General features: G+C 38.0%; 1 long non-coding RNA gene across 1 annotated transcript in view; it reads left to right on the top strand.

Moving 5' to 3' along the window:
- The first annotated feature begins 3,443 nt into the window (after positions 1-3,443).
- Positions 3,444-6,000, top strand: part of LOC136829109 (uncharacterized) — an 80,400-nt gene continuing 77,843 nt past the window's right edge. Inside the window, exon 1 of the long non-coding RNA XR_010850295.1 lies at positions 3,444-3,596. This is a non-coding gene — a long non-coding RNA (uncharacterized lncRNA). The remainder of the gene's footprint in view (positions 3,597-6,000) is intronic.

Genomic DNA, 6,000 nt, shown 5'->3' with positions numbered 1-6,000 from the left:
ACCGAGCTATAATCGTAGTAAATGTTTTATGGTGAAAGAGGAAAACTGTTCATTAAGCACTGAAAATTTTGTACAAAAGCTTAAAGTCATAAAAATATTTCTTTTTCTTTTTCTTGAATTGTGGAAATATAGTTGAATGTGAATGAAAAATCAGAAAGACAGAAAAAATACACGGAAAATTCTCCGTAAATTTTGCCAAATACATGAAATTTAGGAATTCCATTTCAGGACCTGTAATCTCGCGATAGAGAAGAAAAATTAGAGTTACTGAAAATTACTGTTCCCAGGGAAATTGTTCCTTTTTTTGTTTTCTGTAAAAGAAAACTTGTGCGGGCTTCGTCTGTCCGTCCGCCCTCAGATCTTAAAAACTACTGAGGCTAGAGGGCTGCAAATTGCTATGTTAATCATCCACCCTCCAATCATCAAACACACTAAAAAGCAGCCTTCTCCTCCCCACCCGTAGTTTTGTTTTATTTAAGGTTAAAGTTAGCCATAATCGTGCTTCTGGCAACGATATAGGACAGGCCACCACCGGGCAGTTGTTAAAGATTCATGGACAGCGGCTCATACAGCATTATATCGGGACCAGCAAAAGATAGATCTATTTTCGGTGACCTTGATTATACGCTGTACAGAAAACGCGATTGCACTGAAGAAACTTCGGCTCATGTTTTACTTGTTTGCTCTTTTGTAATAGATCATAGAAAGCAGAAAAGATATAAGAGATATTGAGGATTTAACAGATGTGAGGACTTAAGTGAGTGGTGGTGGTAAATAAAACCTCAGATAACTGACAGTAATGTTTGAAAATTCGAAGCATTGCGAAAATTTAACACGTCATTACGACAGAAAGCAATCAGAGAGCACTTGTGTCTTCCAGTTCCGAAGAATATAAGCACATAGTGTTTTATTCACCAGAATTACTGTTTATCATGATTCGCGTGAAGGTTAACATACGCTCAATACGTTTTTATGTTTTGTTGTTGTCGTTAGTAGTTCAATTTAGAGATATAAACTTAAGTGTGCAGTTTACACGGATACGGGTTTGCTGTGCATGCGGTTCAGAAGGATACGTATGAATTTTCACATTTGGAAGTATCGAAACAGAAACAGATAAACAAAAAAAAAAAAAGTCTGGACAGACATCCGAACATAGCTTCAAACTCAACTGACTGCGTTAACTAGAAAGTAAAGATTTGAAACACTGAGAAGGAAACTATTATAATAAGATTTCCATATTCATTTTTCTTTTATTAGATTTGATGGAATGAATGTTGATATAAACTGTAGAATTTCGCTAGCAGTTTAAACCAGAATGAAATGTAGAGTTCGTATATTGACAGAAAGGAATAGAGAGACGTAATGAAATGTCATGAAAAATAGTTAAGTAAAATTTAGGAAACGGAGTTACTAAGACTGGAAAATATTGGAAATTATGACCCTTTTACATAGAGGTGACATTATTTATCGAAAGATAAAATGACAAAATTAAGATAGTCTCTATACTTTTATTTATGATAACACGTCAGTGCCGAACTTTGAAACTTTATAAAACCATCAACTGGAGAACAAAAATATTTAAAGCGTCCACATACAGTTTCGGAGCGTCATGCTTCCTTTTGAACTTCAACTATTTCTCCAATTTGTGGTTTTTTCATACTTTTATTTTACAAACTACCTTCCCTTTTCCAGCGGATTTCGAGTTTTTTGTGCTAGTTCTCAATAAACTTAACATGACAGGCAAATTTTGATAACTATTACAAGGATTTTGAGAATGTTAGCTATAATTCCTTGATACTGAAGAACAAATGCATGCACGCACAAAGACGCTCACGCACATACACACACACACACACACACACACTCACACACACACACACACATGCTCTCTTGTATGCATTCACCTGCTTGTCCTGTCGTTATTTTTTTCTCTCTCTGATGTGGGACTTAAAATAATTATTTACCACCCTTTGCGAAACAATGTCCAGTTCAAGTTGAAAGTTGTTATAATGCTGTAATTCAGAAATCGACCAGTTACTGAATTACCTAATACGGGATGAAGACTGATTTTCTCTCTCTCTCTCTCTCTCTCTCTCTCTCTCTCTCTCTCTCTCATCACATTTGTATGCCTACGTCACAGTTACAGGAACATGAAGGATTTTGAAAGCTGATTGGTAGCTTAGACGATACTACTGATCGTTGTAGTTGGTGGCACTGTTAAAGAGAGTAATAGTACTAGCGTCCATATGAGAATACAACTGAATTAAGTGTGGTCTCCGACCACAAAACTCCGACAAGGAGTAATGACAGGAATTCATGCTAATCTGTACCATAACATAGGGTACGGAGCCCTATCTGGAATGCATCGGCGTCAATTCAGTCCTGGGTCGTTTAAGATATTCCACTGTGTTCTGGGCTGTAATCTTCGTCTCCTACTCGAAACAATGTGCATGTGTGTTTCTCAGAGAGAGAGAGAGAGAGAGAGAGAGAGAGAGAGAGAGAGATAAAAGTGCACCAGAGTTAATCTCTCCCTAAAAGTGCCTTGTTTCAGGTTAGGAAACCAACCTTTCGTAATATTGTAAAAATCTATAGAGCACATTCTGTGCAGTTCAAGTAATCAACATACAAAGAGAAAGCTAAGCAAATTGAACCGAAAACGTAATTTCCTTCAACTTTATCGAAGGAATTAATTACTAGCAAGGTACGCCTACTGCCTAGATCTGTGAGAAATAACACATGAACCTTCTCAAATATCCTCCCCTTCGATATCTACATCCGATTCTAACCTTTCCTTCGATCAGTAGGGCATCTCCACTCCTATTTTTATATGCACTGCCATTCCAACCAAGCTGGAATTGCTACGTTTATGTTGTACTAAATCTCCCCACTCTTCTCCTACCACAGGGAAAGTGTCCGTTGGAATTTCGCTTTCATTTCTGTTTCAACACAGAACTGCGTATTGTGAAACCTTTGGCCTTTTAAGTGAGAGTTTTGCTTGAAGATTCCTGACATTTACAGGTCTTTTTCCTAGTCCCACATTCCACGACTACATCGTTCATTTCCGGAATCTCATAGGCCAGACCCCTCCACTGGGAGATACGTTTTCTGAAAAGCTTATTACTGCTTTACTTTGGCAATTTTTTTTTTTTTTTTTACTAAAAGTACTGTTTCGCGAATATTCAGGCACAAAAGTCTTACTAACTTATTTTAAACTTACATGCCACGAAGTAAAATTTATCCTCACTTTGGGTTCTTGAAATGAAAAGCATTATGAAATGATTCATGCCATTCCTCCTATTCTTGATTTATTTACTGTATATTCACTTCAAAAGTAATAATTGCAATTAAAATAAATATTCGTAAATAGCATAAGTACCAATGACTAAATTTGTGCCAGTGACGTAAAACTCTGTTAAAACTAAGATTTCCTTTCAGACTGCAGTGTGAACGGAACTATTCTTAAAGGCCAACTCTGCCTTTGATTCCCGACCTACTGGAATTACTTATTCCCGGCACCGGGGTTCCAAAAGTACGTGATGACACAGCGCAAATGTCGTCACTTCAATTCTGCGACAACTTTCTCCAGATTTGTCGTAGTGAGTGTTCCAGTTGATTTGTCAACCTCATCCCTTTGTATCTGAAACATCTTCTTCATGAAGGTTCTCATTTTCTATAGTCCTGCCTTCTGCAGGTGGAGTCACACGAGCGTGTTTTCTGATATCACTAGACTCTTGATGGCAACGTTGGCACCGAATAAGTTGTATCTGTGGCAGGGTGATATTACGTAACGTTACATCAGTCACCTTCGAAGGCCTGCCTCCTGTTTAAGTAAACGATCAATTACTAGGAGAGCTGTTAATCAGCTTAGTGGTCTGGTTAAACTAAGATATACTTAAGTTAGCAATAGGAAAGAAAATGACTACCGGTTACAAAATTATGCTAAAACACTCCAAAAATCTTGTTCGTGTGAGAAAGAGAGTGAGAGAGAGAGAGAAAACAGGTAGGCCCAACAGGATCTAATATAGCAGAACAGCTGTGAGCATGGCTGCCTATACTTCCTAGGGATATGCATCGCCTTAATACGCGTATTATACCAATCAAGAATAGCTGTATTAGTTTGACCCCACTTTCAAGTAATGCCAGCAAGAGAACGGGACACGAAAACCGCCCCACCGTCTATAATTTGACGGATCGGGCGTCCGTCCATCCGTCTATACCCAACCACGCATCCTCCTTCTCTCGATCAAAGTATTAGTGTTTGGGAAGAGCTTGTTAACTTTTTTCTGCTTCCTTTTTTCCCTCTTGGAGCCCTTGGCTCCTATCGAATAATGAATCATTGAGGCATAAAGAAGATTTATGTGGAAAAGAACGAGGCCCCGGAGTCATAAAGCATCTAAACCGCACCATTACGGACGATTTAAACCCTTGAAGGATAGTCTTCGAGGGCGCAGACTTCCAATGGAAAACGATGGATTTATGCCATCATGGCACTTTTATGACGGGTCCTCCTAGGGCATAACTCATCCGCCGTCTATGTAAACTTATCAGGTCCCATTATGGGCGCCGTGTAGCCTACGTGAGTGCGTGTGTGTGCAATTTCCTCCTGCAGATATTATATATCGTTCAGATCATTCCCCAGGTGCTTATAGGTGCATCTCTCTCTCTCTCTCTCTCTCTCTCTCTCTCTCTCTCTCTCTCTCTCTCTCTCTCCCCGCTCCAAGGATCTAATCCCTCGACGGAAAAAAAGGACACCTACAGACTGCAAAGCCCTCTTATTTTTTTGCTGTATATTATATATATATATATATATATATATATATATATATATATATATATATATATATATATATATATATATATATATTCTGACGTCTGTAGCAGGTTCCAACCCAACGCATTCTGATGCATGGAATGCGGGTTCGAATTATGCTACGGACGTCAGAATTTCTTCATTTGCTTCATAATATGGATCCAGGCTTAGCAGCGAGACGCATGCCCAAGAAATGCAAGGAAACAGAAAGGTTAAGAGGGCATTGTGTATATATATATAAATATATATATATATATATATATATATATATATATATATATATATATATATATATATATATATATATATACATAGTGTTTGTGTATACACATATACATCCTTATCAATATATACATTTAACTTGGACAAGTAAGAAACTTCAAATGATAACATGCTATGGTAAGCTTTGTTACTGTAATACTGAATTTGACAACATGAACATTCTGAAATCACAGCAATCCTTCGAACCATTTGCAAAAGACATCATATGGCCTTTTGAAGGCTGGAAAGCTTTATGTTTTGGGGGAAACCGTAAACAGCAGCAGAGTTCCACAGCTTTTCGGACATTTATTAAAGAAATTCATCTGGAATTAATACATGTGATGAATGAAGGTTAGTTATATAGGATTGAAAAAATAAATTTTTTTTTTTATTAGTGTATTTGCATTCAACTGAATTAGTAAAGAGTATAGGTTACTTCCCAGAATTTCATAAGTACTGTACCCGAGGGGGATTTTTCAGGTACACACAAATGGACCCGAATAATAAAAATAATAACTCGCGTGTCGTAACGCACGTCAACACGGGACCTTTTTCCAGTCGTGGGTGGAGGCAATAAGGTAAAACTGTCATTAATACGAAACTAGTGATTCGTTCTCCTGACCCTGGACTGGGAATGTGACACGGCTGGTTCTTCGATGAGGCTGCCTATACGCCTTCCGGGATCACGGTGATGCTACACTGATATGAGCTAGCCATAATCACTCTCTCTTATCGTAACACTTGTTTCACTTCTGTCACGTATGCTCTTTCTCTCACTCTCTCTCTCTCTCTCTCTCTCTCGTACACACACACATGTATATATATATATAAATGGATATATGTATGTGTGTGTGTGCAGTGACGAATCGCCCATCACTTATAAATTCCACCCTTCGGGTTATATGTTGTTCCTGAGGTTGAGTGGAATC

Source organism: Macrobrachium rosenbergii, chromosome 44 (assembly GCF_040412425.1).
Source record: "Macrobrachium rosenbergii isolate ZJJX-2024 chromosome 44, ASM4041242v1, whole genome shotgun sequence".
Classification (NCBI taxonomy): Eukaryota; Metazoa; Arthropoda; class Malacostraca; order Decapoda; family Palaemonidae; genus Macrobrachium; species Macrobrachium rosenbergii.
This window is presented reverse-complemented; position numbering and strand designations above follow the sequence as displayed.